This window comes from Pseudophryne corroboree, chromosome 3, assembly GCF_028390025.1.
Source record: "Pseudophryne corroboree isolate aPseCor3 chromosome 3, aPseCor3.hap2, whole genome shotgun sequence".
NCBI classification, from domain to species: Eukaryota; Metazoa; Chordata; class Amphibia; order Anura; family Myobatrachidae; genus Pseudophryne; species Pseudophryne corroboree.
The window spans coordinates 390971280-390991929 of NC_086446.1; the positions used below are offsets into that span (position 1 = coordinate 390971280).

The 20650-nt window shown below is 46.6% G+C and overlaps 1 protein-coding gene across 3 annotated transcripts in view; it reads left to right on the forward strand.

Moving 5' to 3' along the window:
• BRCA1 (BRCA1 DNA repair associated) overlaps nucleotides 1-20650 on the forward strand; it is a 373734-nt gene that overhangs the window by 171435 nt on the left and 181649 nt on the right. The gene's annotated exons all lie outside the window — the stretch shown is intronic.

Sequence of the window (20650 nt, forward strand, 5' to 3'; positions counted from 1 at the left end):
AGAGCTCGTATATACCAGACCCAAGGAAGTACAGCCATGGCCAAAAGTTTTGAGAATTCCATAAATATTAATTTTCACAAAGTCTGCTGCCTCAGTTTTTATAATGGCATTTCCATATACTCCAGAATGTCCTGAAGAGTGGTCAGATGAATTGCAATTAATTGCAAAGTTCCTCATTGCCATGGCAATGAACTTAAACCCAAAAATAATATTTCCACTGCATTTCAGTCCTGCCCCAAAGGACCAGCTAACATCATGTCAGTGATTCTCTTGTTAACACATGTGAGAGTGTTGACGAAGACAAGGCTGGAGATCACTTTGTCATGCTGATTGATTTAGAATAACAGACTGGAGGCTTTAAAAGGAGGATCGTGCTTAAAATTATTGTTCTTCCTATGTTAACCATGGTTACCTGCTAGGAAACACGTGCAGTCATCATTTCTTTGCACAAAAATGGCTTCACAAGCAAGGATATTGGCACTAGTCAGATTGCACCTAAATCAACCATTTATTAGATCATCTAGAACTTCAAGAAGAGAAGTTCAATAGTTGTGAAGAAGACCTCGGGGCGCCCAAGAATGTCCAGCAAGCACCAGGACCGTCCCCTAAAGTTGATTCAGCTGCGGGATCGGGGCACCACCAGTGCAGAGCTTGCTCAGGAATGGCAGCAGTCAGGTTAGAGTGCATCTGCATGGACAATGAGGCAAATAACTTTGGAGGATGGCCTGGTGTCAAGAAGGGCAGCAAAGAAGCCACTAGTCTCCAGGAAAACCATCAGGGACAGACTGATATTCTGCAAAAGTTACAGGGATTGGACTGCTGAGGACTGGGGTCATTTTCTCTGATGAATCTCCTTTCAGATTGTTTGGGGCATCTGGAAAAACGCTTGTCCGGAGAATGAAAGGTGAGCTTTAACATCAGTCCTGTGTCATGCCAACAGTAAAGCATTCCGAGATCATTCAAGTGTGGGGTTGCTTCTCAGCCAAGGGAGTGGGCTCACTCACAAATTTGCCCAAGAGCACAACCACGAATAAAGAATTTTCCAAGAGCAATTTCACCCAACCATCCAAGAACAGTTTAGTGACGAACAATGCCTTTTCCAGCATGCTAGAGCACCTTGCCATAAGGCAAAAGTGATAACTAAGTGTTTTGGGGAACAAAACATTGAAATTTTGGGTTCATGGCCAGAAAACTCCCCAGACCTTAATCCCATTGAGAACTTGTGGTCAATCCTCAAGAGGCGGGTAGACAAACAAAAACCCACAAACTCTGACAAACTCCAAGCATTGATTAGGTAAGAATGGGCGGCCATTAGTCAGTATGTGGCCCAGAAGTTGATTGATAGCATGCCAGGGCGAATTGCAGAGGTCTTGAAAAAGAAGGGTCAACACTGCAAATATTGACTCTTTGCATAAACTCAATGTAATTGTCAATAAAAGCCTTTGCCACTTATGAAATGCTTGTAATTTCTCATACGTCCTAGAGGATGCTGGGGACTCCGTAAGGACCATGGGGTATAGATGGGATCCGCAGGAGACATGGGCACACTATAAGACTTTGAATGGGTGTGAACTGGCTCCTCCCTCTATGCCCCTCCTCCAGACCTCAGTTAGATTCTGTGCCCAGGAGTGACTGGACACACACTAGGGGAGCTCTACTGAGTTTCTCTAAAAGACTTTGTATTGTTAGGTTTTTTTATTTTCAGAGAGACCTGCTGGCTACAGGCTCCCTGCATCGTGGGACTGAGGGGAGAGAAGTCAGACCTACTTCTGTAAGTTAAAGACTCTGCTTCTTAGGCTACTGGACACCAGTAGCTCCAGAGGGTTCGATCACTTGGTGCGCCTAGCTGCTCGTTCCCGGAGCCGCGCCGTCACCCCCTTCACAGAAGCCAGAAGAAAGAAGCCAGGTGAGTATGTGAAGATCAGAAGACTTCAGTGACGGCAGAAGACTTCAGTAACGGAGGTACAGTGCACCGGTCGTGCTGCGCTCCATGCTCTCACACACCAACGGCACTCACAGTGTGCAGGGCGCTGGGGGGGGGGAGCACCCTGGGCAGCAAGTTACTGATGGTCTATCCACTGGCATAAGAGGCATATTCGGTGCCCGGGCACCGTGTACGATACCCCCGCCAGTATGTAGCAGCGGTCGCGCTGCGCGCCATTGCTCCCACACACCAACGGCTTTACAAGGGCGCTGGGGGGGGGGTGCGCCCTGGGTGGCAATATATACCTCAAATAAGGTTGGCAAAGCATGTATACAGTGCATAGGCACTGTATACGGACCCCTGCCAGCATAAAAAAGCTATTTTATTAGCGGGGCTGGAGCGCGCCGAGAAGGGGCTGGGCTTAGTCCTCACAACAGGATTCAGCGCCATTTTCTCAATGTCCCCGCCAAAAGCAATGTATACAGTGCAAACGAGGGGGGGGGGGGGGCACAGTGTTTTAGTGCTATATAGAGAAATATAGCACTATTTTAGAAATGATCATGTATTCTTTGTGTTGTGCATATATCTCTGTGTGTTCCCTGTCAGATATACACACTATAGCATTTTAGTCCACATATGTCGACAACCAGCTGTGGGGGGCACTGTCGGCATCGCCGATGCCTGTTGGTACTTGATTCAGTAGATGCAGTATCAGCAGGTCGGTAGTTGTATGCTTGAAAAAAGTAAACACTGTATGGGAAACACAGTAGTATGTGGGTGACCCTGTCGGCACCAACTGTTATTACTGGGTGTTTATTAACATGTTGTGACTACCTTATACCTGTATATATATTTATATGTATATGTATGGTACAGTTCCATGGGCCTATAGCTCGAGCACAGACATGGTAGTATATGTGGGGGAGTGTTATTAAACTTATTTATGTATACTTCCCTCGGACCCCTCGGGGGTGCAAGAATGTTATTTTGCCTGGTTACTACTCCCTACTGTCGACGAATACTAGGTTTTCTGTCGACCATAATGTTTCCTGGTAGATCCACAACTGGGGCATTCAGTACATGGTCATACACATTCAGAACACATTAATGTCACTAGGGACCCGAAGGTTCCGGACAATCCGCTTATATGTATGATATAGATATAGATATATATAAACAGAGAACCCAGCACTCACCAAAGTAAACTCACTTATCCTCAACAATTCAATAAATAAATGATGGGGGTTTAGTTGGTGTATTGGCCAATGCACGGAAGCCCGCATACCGATTTTCAAGGTACCCCACCTTCATGCAGGTCCTACACTATCACAGAGTCTTAAAACCTGACTACCACACTGCTGCATCATCTGCCTGCTAGATGTAATGTGTACCTGCCACAGACTTTATGGCTTTTAAAGGCACACTAGTCACCTATTGCACTGGCTCAAAGATGATTGCTAAAAAACAGCTGAGACAGGTTCAGGATAATAAAGTCCACACAGGGGTGCATGAGAAAGCTAGCAGGCAGATGATGCAGCAGTGTGGTAGTCAGGTTTTAAGACTCTGTGATAGTGTAGGACCTGCATGAAGGTGGGGTACCTTGAAAATCGGTATGTGGGCTTCCGTGCATTGGCCAATCCACCAACTAAACCCCCATCATTTATTTATTGAATTGTTGAGGATAAGTGAGTTTACTTTGGTGAGTGCTGGGTTCTCTGTTTGTATTTATTAGAGCGATGTGGTCATGGGCTACATGCCCCCCGCCCTGTGAGTGGTAAGTACAGCTGTGTACCCCGCTTCTGTGGTGGAGAGTGCAGTGTTACATGCACCCCACCCTGTGAGTGGTAAGTGCATAGCTGTGCCCCGCTTCTGGTGCCTCTGTAGATATATATATGTAGATATATATATATATATATGTGTGTGTGTGTAATTGTGTATTACATTATGTTTATTCATATTATGATTTATAATGAATGCTGAAGTAATAATATTCCTTCTCATGTGCTGGTCGCTCTGTTGATAAAGCTCTAGGTCGACCGTGACGAGTTGGTCTCAGATCCTCTCAAGGAGTCCGAATGTTTATTCTTTTCCCGCTGTGGATAGTATACTGCGAAAGTCAACTCCTGGTCAACACGGGGCCCTGTCACAAATGATCGTATACAGGAAGCTAAATGATATTTTATTTCTATGCTTTGGGCTAATTTGCATTACATTCACATGAGGGAGTGTTTATATTCGGAAAGGCATCCGATAGAATTACCCTAAAGAGAGAGGGGATGTTCCTTATGTTGGTTCTTCTCTATAACATTGCGGCAGGCTGCCGTACGTATACAGGAGGTGTGGCCGGGGGAATGCTGAGGCTGACTCCGAGGGATACTGGAGTTTTTCCCTGGAACGGTGTACTGCTGTTTGGGGGGATGCCTCAGTTCAGTCATTCTCGGCGGATGCTGCTGATAAATCTAACTTCGTGAGTTAGTCTCCTTCACAACGGTTGGTGACGCATTCTTTTGTGGGATGCAGTCGTTTTAACCGGTTCGATACCGTTCTTTTTTTCCTTTTCTGTGCAGACAGTGAAAGGTGAAAAGGTAAGAGTTCTGCAGCCTTGTTAGGTTTGCAGAAGCGGATGTCGTTTTCTGTTTCTACCACATCCACCACATGTCGCTGAGTCTATCTTGCTGGAGCCCACTCCGGTGGGAACTCGTCTACTACTTTTCAGTCAGTCCGGGAATAGACTAGGACCTGTGAGTTAATTATAGAATCCAAAGGGGGACATTCTGGCGTTACAGATGTTTCCCCTCACTGATTTTTCTAATAGATCTTGCCGTTTCCCCTCTGGAAGGGGAGGTAGTACGCGACGCCATACCAGAGTTGCGTCAGGTTCAGGACATTGTCCTGCTGTCCCTGTTTTAAAAAAAATAATAAAAAAAATAGATGTTTAAATGCGTTGTTCTCCGCATTCAGATTACCTGGACGGATATCCAGGATTGTCTTTGCCATTTCACCTGAGTGATGGCAGTGGGATGGTATTCTTTCAATAGTAAGAGCTATTGTTCTGTACTGGGACACTCTCCTGATTAAGGCGAGGTCAAGACACAAGTGGTGCAAATCGCTGTTTTGTCTCTGACTGTTCTTCAACACAGGGGAAGGCTGTTATTCCCAACGACGCAGGCGTCTGAGGTGGGTATCAGAGTAGATACGGAACGGTTGAAGTTTTGTGTGTTCCTGTGGAAAGAGGTTTGAGGATCCGGAGTCGGATCAGATTTGCAGTGACAATCCATCAATATGTTCCGTTGATAAAGAAGTTCGGTGCGGCCTAAGAGGCCTTTTCGGTGAGCAGGTCAAATGCCAGAGTGGTTTTCACGGGGGCCAGTTGGAAATGTGGTCCAGGTCTCACCTGCGCATGCGCTGGAATATAATCCTAATGGCCAGGTTTTCGCTCCTGTGGTCTCGGCTCAGTTCCCACCTCCTAGAGGGACGAAGGTTCGGAATCCAGGATGAGATCCTGGTGTCCATGCATGCAGATCTCCGAGACTGGGGAGCAGTCCTTGCAAGGGAAGTATTTCCAGTGGAAAAGGTCGAGCTGGGAAGCTTGTCTGCAATAACATTTCTTGAATTAAGAGCTATTTTCAATGAACATATGCTTTGTGATCTGCCCGTGTTAATTCTGTCGGACGACTTGACAGCAGTGGTGTAAGTAAGCCGCTAGGGCAGAACAAGGAGCAAAGCGACAATGGCAGATGCAAAAAAAGTTTTCCGCTGGGTGGAAAGACTGGTAAACGCTATATTAGCAGTCTTCGTTCCGGATGTGAACGTCGGAGAAATAGATTCCTCTGCAGACGCGATCTCCATCCGGGAGAAATACGGTCGTCATCGAGAAGTTTTCACTGAAGCGACAAGTCGTTGAGGAGTGCCTCAATTTGACATGTTGGCGTCTCGCCTCAACGAGAGATCTCGGATATACTGTTCCAGGTCAGAGGACACTCAAGCTATAGCAGTGGACGTCCTCGGGACACCTTGGGTGTTTTCAGTTGGTCTATGTTACCCCTCCGTTTTCACTCTTCTGAAGGTGATATTTCTTTTATTTCACCACGTGCATTTGTACACAGGATCCTGCAGCATTATCCAGGAACCAGCACGGTGGTAACTATTACGGCTTGTATGCCTCAAGTAATTTTGAATCATTGCGGAGCAATACCATTCAATGTTACACTGGGACGCCAGTGTGTTTATTTTTAGTGGTAATCAATAATTTAAAGAGAGCTTTGTCCTTGTTTGAATTCATACACATTTATATTGCATGCTGTCATAACCAGCATATTTTTGAGATAGCTACAATATTACTCTCTATTGTGTATACAAGAAGTTGCAACATATGTTTCTTTTTAACCTACTTTCATGTATCCATTGCTTCTTTTGCTGTGTATCTGTTTGATATAATATTTTGATAAAAATATATGTTATTTAAATTGAGTTGCATTGAGTCAATTATTCACCCTGCTAGACTACACTTAATTAACCAATTAATTAAAACCAAATACAAGTGATTCTTGGAGCTCAGAGCATCCTTTTTCTTTTGTTTTTCATCAAATTCTATTTCAGTCTAACCAGCTGTTTTTGCTCAGCAGCTCCATAGCTCAATTTATTTATTTTTTGAACATCTCTATTTAATACATTTTATATATAGCGCCAGGTTCTACAGTTTGAGATCATCAGTGATCGCGCTGAGCCCAAAAAAAAGTGGGTCCCAGGGACCCCTCACTTTTAAAATTTGGAGTCCTACCGGTCTTTTTCTGGGTTCCATTGGAATGAAGGTTCTTATTCATCTTAATCTTGTTTGGACACTAGAAAAGTGTTGCAAGGTGGGGGGGGATGGGGTGACAATGCTCTTGGGCTGTGTAGCATGCAGGACACCCTGCATCAGAGGTATAACTAGACATTTTGGTGCCCTTAGGCAGAAAGTGAATTGGTGTTCCACCTCCCAGAAGGCAAAGTACAGGTAGTGCGCGCCGAAGGTGCGCCTCAAAATTTTAGGGGCGTGGCTTCATGGGGAAGGGGCGTGACCACATAATAGTGCCAATTCACATTACACCACACAGTAGTGCCGCTTATACAAATTGCACCAGGTAGAACCTCCTATGCACACTGCGCCAGGTAGAGCACGTTATACACTTTGCTCCAGGTAGAGCACGTTATACACTTTGCTCCAGGTAGAGCACGTTATACACTTTGCTCCAGGTACAGCGCGTTATACACTTTGCTCCAGGTACAGCGCGTTATACACCTTGCTCCAGGTACAGCGCGTTATACACCTTGCTCCAGGTACAGCGCGTTATACACCTTGCTCCAGGTACAGCGCGTTATACACCTTGCTCCAGGTACAGCGCGTTATACACCTTGCTCCAGGTACAGCGCGTTATACACTTTGCTCCAGGTAGAGGACTTCTACAAATTGCACCAGGTAGATTACAATATGCACATTGCACCAGGTAGAGCGCGTTATACACAATGCACCCGGTAGAGCACGTTATACACAATGCGCCCGGTAGAGCACGTTATACACATTGCACCAGGTTGAGCACATATAAACATTGCACCAGGAAGAACACTTAGACACATTGCACCAGGTAAAGCGCATTATACACATCACACCAGGTAAAGCGCGTTATACACGTTGCACCAGGTAGAGCGCATTATACACATTGTAGCCACCATCTCGGACCCCCAGTTGTCGTCCACAGACACAGTGGGTGTCAGTGGAGGGGGTGTCAGATGGGTGTGTGTATAATGGGCACTGTGAACATGTTGTGGGGAGTGCGTATGATTGGCACTACGGTTGGTTCTAAATCGGAGTGGGAGAAGGGACCTTCCGACGTCACTAGGGGAGGAGACACGTCAACAGGGGAGGAGCTACGGCCAAACAGGGTACCCGAAAAGTACCCTCGCGGGCTCGCTTCGCTCGCCGCGCTTCGGGCTCGGTGGCTCGCTTCGCTCGCCACCTGATTACTAAAGGTATTAGTTGGTGGCGTGGATCGTAGAGGAACTATCCCGCTGGCATAGCTCCTCCCCCTTGTGTCATGGCTTCTCTCCCTTAGGCCACTTAAATCTAGCATCAACATTGGCACTACGTGTCCACACTATCTGACCCCGGGAACTCACCACCACCTCGGCTGTAGTGTGTGTGTGTGGCAGCTCCTAGATAGCTTGAATGGAGCACAGGCAGGCTAGGCAGGAAAGATGCAGCCGCACCTTGTCACGGAGCCCAGCAGCAGTCTGCACTCCCGGCCAGCAGAGCAGTACGTTACCTGCGTGAGAGTCCCGGCGACAGTACTCTGACAGCAAGACCAGGTCCCCCAGCAGATGCACGAGGCAACGTTCAGGAAGTCTCCGGTCCCCAGCTCACTGCAGCGGGATAGACGCCGCCAGGTCCCTTGCAGACTTCAGATCTCAGCATATGGCAGGATAGTAGCCCGCCTGCCCGCTGCGCACCGCACCGCAATCCTCACTGCCACTAGACGTAGGGGGGATGGGTCACCACGTCCTCCTCAGACAGCCGCAGGTTTAATGAATCATGTCTCCCTCCCTTGCCCGATTGGCTCCTCCTCCACTTTTATAATCCTCTCTGCAGCCGGGCAAGGAGGACATCGTTCATTAAACTTATAGCCAATCACAGTGCAGCGCGTCCCCGGGGACCCACCCTTTTTTTAAAAACGAGTCACTGGTCCTCAATTTCGGGTAAAATACGCGCTATAGCGCGTTTTTGCGATCACTGATCATTCTCCAACTTCTGCCTATTCGATGCCTGTGGTTGCTTAAGCATTGGCTGATTCAAGGTCTCTCGATGTAGTCAGGGCTTTGAATATTTATGTCGCCAAGTTGGCTCAGATTGGGTAAACAGAGGCTCTGTTTGTCCGGTATGCCCCAGCGTGATTGGGGCGCCTGCATCTCTGCAGTCTGTTACACGCTGGATTTGTGATACGATTCGGCGTGCTCGTTCTACGGCTGGATTGCCGTTACCAAAGTCGGTGGTGACCCATTCTACTAGGTAGATGGGCTCTTCTTGGGCGGATGCCCGAGGAGTCTCGCCGGTTCAACTTTGCCGAGCGGATACTTGGTCGGGTTCAAACACTTTGGCTAAGCTATGCAAGTTTGATACCCTGGCTGATGAGGACCTCATGTTTGCTCAATCGGTGCTGCAGAGTCGTCCGCACTCTCCCGCCCGGTCTGGAGCTTTGGTATAAACCCCATGGCCCTTACGGAGTCCCCAGCATCCTCTAGGACGTAAGAGAAAATAAGATTTTAAACCTACCGGTAAATCTTTTTCTCTTAGTCCATAGAGGATGCTGGGCGCCCGTCCCAGTGCGCACATAATCTGCAAGGCTTGTATATAGTTGCTTACATAAGGGTTATGTTACAGTTGGGATCAGTCTTTAGCTGATACTGTTTTGTTCATACTGTTAACTGGTTGCGTATATTCCAGGTTATATGGTGTGGGCTGGTATGAATCTTGCCCTTAGATTTACAAAATCCTTTCCTCGTATTGTCCATCTCCTCTGGGCACAGTTTCTCTAACTGAGGTCTGAAGGAGGGGCATAGAGGGAGGAGCCAGTGCACACCCATTCTAAAGTTCTTTATAGTGCCCATGTCTCCTGCGGAGCCCGTCTATACCCCCCATGGTCCCATCCTCTGGGACATATGAGAAAATAGGATCTTAATACCTACCGGTAAATCCTTTTCTCTTAGTCCGTAGAGGATGCTGGGCGCCCGTCCCAGTGCGTACTGTGTCTGCAGTTATTGGAAATGGTTACACTCTTGTGGTGTTTCTTTTCGGTCAGGCTGTTGCTGACGTTGTGCATGCCATGGCATGCGGTGTCTTATTATTGGTTGTCTTGACACACTGGTTGTGTTACATATTCTCTCAGCATGTGGCTGTGTATTGTTCATGCCGTGGGCTGGTATTCTTTTGAATGCCACGTTCTGCGGTATGTTCGTGGTGTGAGCTGGTATGACACTAACCGTGTTTAAACAATAAATTCTTTCCTCGAAATGTCTGTCTCCCTGGGTACAGTTTTCTAACTGAGGTCTGGAGGAGGGGCATAGAGGGAGAAACCAGTTCACACCCATTCATAGTCTTATAGTGTGCCCATGTCTTCTGCGGATCCCGTCTATATCCAATGGTCCTTACGGAGTCCCCAGCATCCTCTACGGACTAAGAGAAAAGGATTTACCAGTAGGTATTAAAATCCTATTTTTACTTCCGTGTACCATAGTAACATCTGAGAAAAAGGTCTAAAAACACTGAAGCAGCATACTTTGTGAAAATCAGAACTTGTCATTCTCAAAACTGTTGGCCATGGCTGTACTGTCCTGCTTGTATCTTTTTCACAATTATGTGTGTAGTAATCAGATCAGTCCTCATGGTGGCAGTGTTGTCTCAATTTAACATGTACACCACTGTTGCATACTAACAGCACATTCAATCAGCATACTTTTTCATTGTCGTAAATACATTCTATCCTTTCTCAAAAACCATTGTTGATTTAGTAAATTATGTGTATTCAGTAGAGTATGTCTGAGAGCAATTTTGTAAACTTTTGTTTTTAAATCCATTTCCTGGAGAGCTTTATTTTTGTTTTGATGAGTACAATATACAAATAAGTCTTATACAAGGCCCATGCGATTTGAAAAATGAAACTGATGAATACAAGGGTACTGCATTTCACAATCTGGATAAGTACAAATATGCTAATTGTTCTATTGTTTATTGTAGTGTTGAATTTTATTCCGGACTGTAGTCTTCTCAGAGGCATTTGCTCGTATCCCTTTTTATAGCAAACAAATTAGACACTGAACTAAAAGATAAACCCTTCTTCAAATGCTGAATTGTAATGCAGTGTTCATTGTAGTTGTTTGACATTCAGTATAAAGCATATTGAATGCATACTTCATTTATGTTGACTATGAATGTCTGTATCGCATATCGGTAGGTAAGGATGTGTGTCCTCTCTTTACACCAGGGATGGGGAACCTTCGGCTCTTCAGCTGTTGCTGAACTACACATACCAGCATGCCCTGCAACAGTTTTGCTATTTGGTCATGCTAAAACTGTTGCAGGGCATGCTGGGATGTGTAGTTAAACAGCTGGAGGGCCAAAGGTTCCCCATCGCTGTTTTACATGCTACTCTTACCTTTTTGTTGGACCAATATATGTTTTAAATGGACTTTGTCAAAGTTCGTCAGAGAACAGGATGTACTGGGAGTATGCTGACCCTCATAGTTGCATTTATTATTCTAAATTGATGTTGCAGAGGTGTTTCCTCATATGTACTTCTTTGCTGCTGTAAAGCCAAACAGCCATGCTTGCCACACCAGGTCGTGTTAGTCTTCTAGCGTTGGGCTTCTTTTTTGCCAAAATTGCACCTTAGTCACGACACAATGTGACTAGGACGCATAAGGAGACTGTGCTGATTAATTTGATGTGACTCTTGTATATCTGTGTGATAAAATGTAGCAGATGCAGTTTTTTCCAATACAAGTTCTATTCCATATACAGATGCACACAACATACAAGTGTCATATATCAAACTAATCAGCAGAGTGACCTATTTACATTGCGTTGTGACTAAGATGACCGACGTTAACAGAGTTGCACGGTACCTGGCAAATCACTCACACTAGGCATTTCGCACTGTGTGGTTTATTGAGGCTAGATATGAGTATGTACCTTGCTATCAAATTTGAATGCAGTTGCTTTGAGTTGTTGATTGGCTTTCCAAAGCACTTACTAGATGAGTCTCTAGTACACCAGCCTTTGTGTAACTGCACACTGCCGATCCTGTCAGCTAGGGAATCCGTGACGATGTGAGTCTGACACAGCTTCTTCATTAAACTACTACAGTCTAATGCTGCATGTGGAGCATTTACAGTGCAGGCAAACGTATGAAAGGAATAGCATTTATCTGTGGCCATTGTGCTGCAGCTCTGGTTTGTTGCACTGAGTTTTTTCTCTGAGCATCCTTACATTGGGCTTGTCAGATTCCGCTGAACCTATGCTGCCCGGCTCCCACTGCATTGTTTGATGCATTTGGGTGGCCTTGTGCACCCTTCTACACAGGATACGTAATATAAAATGCTTTTATATGGGGATTTCCGACGGGATTAATTAATCTGTTTCATGTATAGTAATCTCAGAGTCCAGTCTCTGAACACCTCAATTGTAAAATATCCTTACCAATATTTTCTTGTACTACATGTGTGGTTCATGTCATACATTAACTACTATATTGAAAACATGCAATAGTACAGATTTGCAAATGTAAAGGGATTCCCAGTTTAGGAGATAACCGTTTCATAGACTTTGTGTGAAATGTGAGGTAGCACAATTTAGTTGTCTTGTTTTTGCAATAAACTGCATAAAGTAAAGCTTCTTGCACCACAAAGCAAAACCGCATAACATGCTATAAGCAAAGTTTACTTTAAAGCAGCGATTCCACATCGGGTTTTTCGTAATTTATTTAAATAGCAAGGCTAAGTGCCATTTCACAGCATGCATCTGATAGATATTCTATGCAAGACATGTCAAACTCGCGACGCGGGGGCCGCACGTGGTCCACCAATGCATACTTTCTCTAACGTCCTAGAGGATGCTGGGACTCCGTAAGGACCATGGGGATAGACGGGCTCCGCAGGAGACATAGGCACTTTAAGAAAGACTTTGACTCTGGGTGTGCACTGGCTCCTCCCTCTATGCCCCTCCTCCAGACCTCAGTTTGATACTGTGCCCAGTGGAGACTGGGTGCATTTCAGGAGCTCTCCTGAGTTTCCTGTAAGAAAGCATTTTTGTTAGGTTTTTTATTTTCAGGGAGCCTGCTGGCAACAGACTCCCTGCATCAAGGGACTGAGGAGAGAGGAACAGACCCACTTCTCTGAGTTCAGGGCTCTGTTTCTTAGGCTACTGGACACCATTAGCTCCAGAGGGATCGGTACACAGGTCTCACCCTCGCCGTCCATCCCAGAGCCGCGCCGCCGTCCTCCTCGCAGAGCCGGAAGAAAGAAGCCGGGTGAGTATGTGAGGAAAAGACCCATCTGAGGCGTCAGAAGACACTTGAATCTTCACTGAGGTAACGCACAGCACTGCAGCTGTGCGCCATTGTTCCCCTTCACCTCACACACTCCGGTCACTGTAAGGGTGCAGGGCGCAGGAGGGGGACGCCCTGGGCAGCAATATAAACCTCTCTTATGGCACAGATGTATATATACATGTACAGCTGGGCACTGTACATGTATAAAAAGAGCCCCCGCCATGTATTGAAAAAATTGAGCGGGACAGAAGCCCGCCGCCGAGGGGGCGGGGCTTCTCCCTCGGCACTCACCAGCGCCATTTTTCTCCACAGCACCGCTGAGAGGAAGCTCCCCGGACTCTCCCCTGCTTGACACACGGTGACAGAGGGTTTTAAAGAAGAGGGGGCACATAATTGGCGCAGATACATAAAACAGCGCTGCTGGGTAAACATTAATTTACTGTGTTATTCCTGGGTCATATAGCGCTGGGGTGTGTGCTGGCATACTCTCTCTCTGTCTCTCCAAAGGGCCTGGTGGGGAACCTGTCTTCAGAAAAGAGCTTCCCTGTGTATATGTGGTGTGTCGGTACGTGTGTGTCGACATGTCTGAGGTTGAGGGCTCACCTAAGGAGGAGGGGGAGTTTATGAATGTTAGGTCTCAGTCGGCGGTGCCGACGCCGGACTGGATGGATATGTGGAATGTTTTAAGTGCAAATGTTAATTTATTGCACAAAAGGCTAGACAAAGCCGAAGCTGGGGCACAGTCAGGGAGTCTACCCATGCCTGTCCCTATGTCGCCGGGACCTTCGGGGTCTCAGAAGCGCCCACTATCCCAAATAGTTGACACAGATACCGACACGGATTCAGACTCCAGTGTCGATTACGATGATACAAAATTACAGCCAAAGGTGGATAAAAGGTATTCGATATATGATTATCGCAATAAAAGATGTGCTGCATATCACTGAGGACCCCCTGTCCCTGACACGAGGGTACACATGTATAAAGGAAAGAAACCTGAGGTCTCCTTTCCCTCCTCACATGAGCTGAACGAAGTATGTGAAAAAGCGTGGGAAACTCAAGACAAAAAACTGCAGCTTCCCAAAAGGATCCTAAGAGCGTATCCTTTCCCATCGCAGGACAGGATACGGTGGGAATCCTCCCCTAGGGTGGACAAGGCCTTGACGCGCTTATCAAAAAAATAGCGCTTCCATCCCAAGATACGGCTACCCTCAAGGATCCTGCTGACCGCCAGCAGGAGGTTATCCTGAAGTCCATTTACACACATTCTGGTACGTTACTCAGACCGGCTATTGCGTCGGCCTGGGTTTGTAGTGCTGTAGCAGCATGGACAGTTCCTTTTCAACGGGTATTGAGACTCTTGATAAGGATACCATTTTATTGACCCTAGGGCATTTAAAAGATGCGGTCTTGTATATGAGGGATGCTCAAAGAGACATTAGTTTACTGGGTTCCAGGATAAATGCTATGTCTATTTCTGCTAGGCGTGTCTTATGGACCCGACAGTGGACTGGTGATGCCGACTCCGAGAGACATATGGAGTTGTTGCCTTACAAGGGTGAGGAATTGTTTGGAGAGGGACTCTCGGACCTCGTCTCCACTGCTACGGCAGGTAAATCAAATTTTTTGCCATATATTCCCTCACAATCTTCGAAAGCGCCTCATTATCAAATGCAGTCCTTTCGTTCCAATAAAAGCAAGAGATCACGTGGAGCGTCCTTTCTTTTCAGAGGTAAGGGCAGAGGAAAAAAGCTGCATAACACAGCTAGTTCCCAGGAACAGAAGTCCTCCCCAGCCTCTGCAAAATCCACCGCATGACGCTGGGGCTCCCCTGAGGGAGTCGGCTCCTGTGGGGGCACGTCTTCGACTGTTCAGCCACGTCTGGGTCCACTCACAGGTGGATCCATGGGCAATAGAAATAGTTTCCCAGGGTTACAAGCTGGAATTCGAAGAAGTGCCTCCTCGCCGGTTTTTCAAATCGGTCCTACCGAAACAACCCCTGGAAAGGGAGATAGTGTTACATGCGATTCACAAATTGTGTCTTCAACAAGTGGTGGTAGAGGTTCCCCTGCTTCAAAGAGGGCAGGGGTACTACTCAACTCTGTTTGTGGTTCCGAAACCGGACGGTTCGGTCAGACCCATATTAAATTTAAAATCCCTGAACCTTTACTTAAAACGGTTCAAGTTCAAGATGGAATCGCTCAGGGCGGTCATCGCCAGCCTAGAAGGGGGAGATTTTTTGGTATGTCTGGACATAAAGGATGCATACCTGCATGTCCCCATATATCCTCCTCATCAGGCGTACCTGAGATTTGCGGTACAGGATTGTCCTTACCAATTTCAGACGTTGCCGTTTGGGCTTTCCACGGCCCCGAGAATTTTCACCAAGGTAATGGTGGAAATGATGGTGCTCCTGCGCAAGCAGGGTGTCACGATTATCCCGTACTTGGACGATCTCCTCATAAAAACGAGATCACGGGAGAAGTTGCAGAACAGCTTATCACTTTCACTGAATGTGTTACAGCGACACGGCTGGATTCTCAATATTCCAAAGTCGCAGCTGCATCCTACAACTCGTCTGCCCTTCTTGGGCATGATTCTGGACACAGACCAGAAAAGGGTTTTTCTTCCGACGGAAAAAGCGCAGGAACTCATGACTCTAGTCATGAACCTGTTGAAACCAAAACAAGTGTCAGTACATCATTGCACTCAAGTTCTGGGAAAGATGGTGGCAACCTACGAAGCCATTCCATACGGCAGATTCCATGCAAAGACCTTCCAATGGGACCTATTGGACAAATGGTCAGGGTCGTATCTGCAATTGCATCAGCGGATCACCCTGTTCCCCGGGGCCAGAGTATCTCTCCTGTGGTGGCTAAACAGTGCTCACCTTCTAGAGGGCCGTAGGTTCGGCATTCAGGACTGGATCCTGGTGACCACGGATGCGAGCCTCCGAGGTTGGGGAGCAGTCACACAGCGAAGAAATTTCCAAGGACATTGGTCAAGTCAAAAGACTTGTCTTCACATCAACATCCTGGAACTAAGGGCCATATACAACGCCCTACGTCACGCGGAGATCTTACTTCGCAATCGACAAGTTCTGATCCAGTCAGACAACATCACCGCAGTAGCTCATGTAAACCGCCAAGGCGGCACAAGGAGCAGAGTGGCGATGGCGGAAGCCACCAGAATTCTTCGCTGGGCGGAGAATCATGTAAGCGCTCTGTCAGCAGTGTTCATTCCGGGAGTGGACAACTGGGAAGCAGACTTCCTCAGCAGACACGATCTGCATCCGGGAGAGTGGAGACTTCATCAGGAAGTCTTCGCGCAGATTGCAAGTCATTGAGGACTACCCCAAATAGACATGATGGCATCCCGTCTCAACAAAAAGCTACAAAGGTATTGCGCCAGGTCAAGAGACCCTCAGGCGGTAGCTGTGGACGCCCTAGTGACACTGTGGGTGTTCCAGTCGGTTTATGTGTTTCCTCCTCTTCCTCTCATAACCAAGGTGTTGAGGATAATAAGAAAAAGAAGAGTGAGAACAATTCTCATTGTTCCAGAGTGGCCACGAACGACCTGGTATCCGGATCTGCAAGAAATGCTCACAGAAGATACGTGGCCTCTTCCTCTAAGGCAGGACCTGTTACAACAAGGTCCCTGTCTTGTTCCAAGACTTACCGCGGCTGCGTTTGACGGCATGGCGGTTGAACGCCGGATCCTAGCGGAAAAAGGTATTCCGGATGAGGTCATTCCTACGCTAATCAAGGCTAGGAAGGATGTGACGTCTAAACATTATCACCGAATATGGCGAAAATACGTTTCTTGGTGTGAGGCCAGGAATGCTCCTACGGAAGAATTCCATCTAGGCCGTTTTCTTCACTTCCTACAAACTGGAGTGAATTTGGGCCTAAAATTAGGCTCCATTAAGGTTCAGATTTCGGCCTTATCCATTTTCTTTCAAAATGAATTGGCCTCTTTACCTGAAGTACAGACTTTTGTGAAGGGAGTACTGCATATTCAGCCTCCTTTTGTACCTCCGGTGGCGCCTTGGGACCTTAACGTGGTGTTAAGTTTCCTTAAGTCACATTGGTTTGAACCACTTAAAACAGTGGAGTTGAAATATCTCACTTGGAAGGTGGTCATGTTGTTAGCCTTGGCTTCGGCTCGGCGAGTTTCGGAATTGGCGGCTTTATCACATAAAAGCCCCTATCTGGTTTTCCATATGGATAGAGTGGAGTTGCGGACCCGTCCTTAATTCCTACCTAAGGTGGTCTCATCCTTTCATATGAACCAACCTATTGTCGTGCCTGTGGCGACACGTGACTTGGAGGATTCCTTGATGTGGTCAGGGCTTTGAAAATTTACGTGGCCAGAACGGCTAGGATCAGAAAAACAGAAGCACTGTTTGTCCTGTATGCAGCCAACAAGGTTGGCGGCCCTGCTTCAAAGCAGACTATTGCTCGCTGGATCTGTAACACGATTCAGCAGGCGCATTCTACGGCAGTATTGCCGTTACCGAAATCGGTTAAGGCCCATTCCACTAGGAAGGTGGGCTCGTCTTGGGCGGCTGCCCGAGGGGTCTCGGCACTACAGCTGTGCCGAGCTGCTACTTGGTCGGGGTCAAACACCTTTGCAAAGTTCTATAAGTTTGATACCCTGGCTGAGGAGGACCTCTTGTTTGCTCAATCGGTGCTGCAGTGTCATCCGCACTCTCCCGCCCGTTTGGGAGCTTTGGTATAATCCCCATGGTCCTTACGGAGTCCCAGCATCCTCTAGGACGTTAGAGAAAATAAGATTTTAAACCTACCGGTAAATCTTTTTCTCGTAGTCCGTAGAGGATGCTTGGCGCCCGTCCCAAGTGCGGACTACTTCTGCAAGACTTGTATATAGTTATTGCTTACATAAGGGTTATGTTATAGTTTCATCGGTTTTGGGCCGATGATATGTTGTTCTTCATACTGTTAACTAGATAGTATATCACAAGTTATACGGTGTGATTGGTGTGGCTGGTATGAATCTTGCCCTTGGATTACAAAAATCCTTTCCTTGTACTGTCCGTCTCCTCCGGGCACAGTTTCTCTAACTGAGGTCTGGAGGAGGGGCATAGAGGGAGGAGCCAGTGCACACCCAGAGTCAAAGTCTTTCTTAAAGTGCCCATGTCTCCTGCGGAGCCCGTCTATCCCCATGGTCCTTACAGAGTCCCAGCATCCTCTACGGACTACGAGGAAAAGATTTACCGGTAGGTTTAAAATCTTATTTTTGCAGCCCAAGTTTACTTTTTTAAAAACAATGGAATGCGGCCCGCCACCGCCGGATGAGTTACTGCTGGCCTGTCTGCCATGTTCGGAGCTTAGCTCTGATCGGGCAGCATTTACCGCACATGCGCAAGAAGATAGTGATAGAGATGGGAAAATGTCCACGGGTGAGGTACTGTGCATGCCCAGCTGCCTTTGCACAGCTCTGCCCCCTGCCTCATCCCTGAAGCAGTCACACCCTGTAGGTGTGTGTGCTTGCTTACCCTGTGTACCCAACTGCTCTACTTGCAGGAGGATTCTTCTGGAATCTGGATAGAAAAATGTCTCAACGAACACGGTAAATTGGTGGGGGTTGGAGGCTGAATAGACACAGGAGGCACAGAGGGCTTGTGGCTGGAGGGGACGCAAGGAGCAAGAGGGGATACCAGGGGTCTAGTGGCTAGACTGGAGGGATAGAGGGGGGCTGGAAGTGACTTTTTTTACTAGCTCACACTGATATGTATTATAGAGGAGACGGGACTACACGGTAGTATATGAGGGGGAATAACACAGCTCCCAGCTCACACTATTAAAGTTGTTTCTTCCTGATACTTGACGTCTCTGATTATACTTCCGGCATCCCGACGACCCAACAGTGGGACGCGCTGGCGTCCTACCACGGGGGAGGAAGTTAGATTTGGGCAGGTGTAGGGGAGTTAGTGTACAGGGATGGGAAGGTAAGGGACCGGGGAGGGAGAGTTAGGTTTAGGCACATAGAAGGGGAGGTTAGGTTTAGGCATCAAGCGGGTAGAGGTTAGGTTTAGGCAGTGGGGAAGGGAGGGTTAGGGTTAGTCACCACCTAGGAGGGTTAGGGTTAGGCACCCACAAGGGGGGGGGGGTAGGGTAGGGAGCAGAGGAGGGTTAGGGGACTTTAGAGGAGGCTGTGGGGATTCTGATGGATGGGATGCCGCTGTCTGTATTCTAATCGCTGGAATCCCATCCATCGGTAAATCATACTGAACCCGTCACTGGTATGTAGTTTCGGTGGTCTTGTTGAGGTATCTGTATTTTGGGCAGGTTCCCCACTCAATACTTTTTCTATGGGAAGAAATCATAACTTTGACGTTATTCGCTAACATTGATCACTTCTCAAAATTCTGCGTCCTTGTTGCACACCTTCATCACACACCCTTTCATATGATAAACCATAAAAATCTGTATTGTCGTTTCGGAGTAGTTGCTCTCACAAAAAAATTGCTTAGCCGATGAAATGTATAGATAATTAGTGCCGGAAAGTGCCACTTATTGTGAGCTAATCCTTTTGTTGTATGTGTGTGTATGTATATGTGTGTGTGTGTGTATATGTGTATATATGTATATATATATATATATATATATATATATATATATATATATATATATATAATATATATATTATATATAGAGAGAGAGAGAGCGAGAAATCTTGGATAGAGTGCACTCACCAGTCGAATCATATGATCAGTCAGGGTTTAATGTGGCATAAGCATAATCATCACACCGACGTTTCGGTCCTTACTGGACCTTTGTCAAGGTTCAAATGATACAAACACAGTTTACCCATATATAGCCATAATAATAATCACAGTGTAACATAGAAAACCCGGAACTTCCCACACATAACATCATACAATAGTAACATACAATTATATAGTACATAAAAGACCCTTTCATGTTACCCTGTATTTACGCCGCCTCATCCATCCCGTCTATTTAATAATGTTTTATCCAGCATGTCTAATCCCGCTGCCGCCAGTAGCCGCTGGTGACCCGCACGCTGGCGGAAGCGGAAATGTTCAAACACAATCTGTGGAACGCAACCACGTGTTTCAGACACGTGGCTCGTTCCTCCAATCTAGAGGACATGTGATCCACAGCGACACTATCAGGAGGCAAGGGCCTATCTCACAGCCTTCCGTATCTTAGCAACCATTAAAGCAGCATATACATAACAATGCCCATATAGGCAAACATGTAGCCATAAGCCACATTAATTCATATAGACTATAATACTAGTAATAGTTGATGTAAGGGTCAGGCTAGATTGAGTAAAAATGGTTAGGAAATTCATAGTTTATCATGCATATAACCATATATATTCATCTCAATATTTTACACATGAACAGCATATGGATAGTGCATCAGGACTGGTCTGACCGACCGGAACACACCGCAGCAAAAAACTAAAAATAAAAAAAATATAAAAAGAAAAGCACTAATAGGGGGCTACCACGAAAGATGCATTATATATATATATATATATATATATCATAAAAAAATACTTAAATGCACTGAGTCATTCAAGCCCTTTGGGTGAACAGTCTCCAGCCTATGGATCCAATAGGCTTCCCGGCGTAATAGAATCTTCGCTCGAT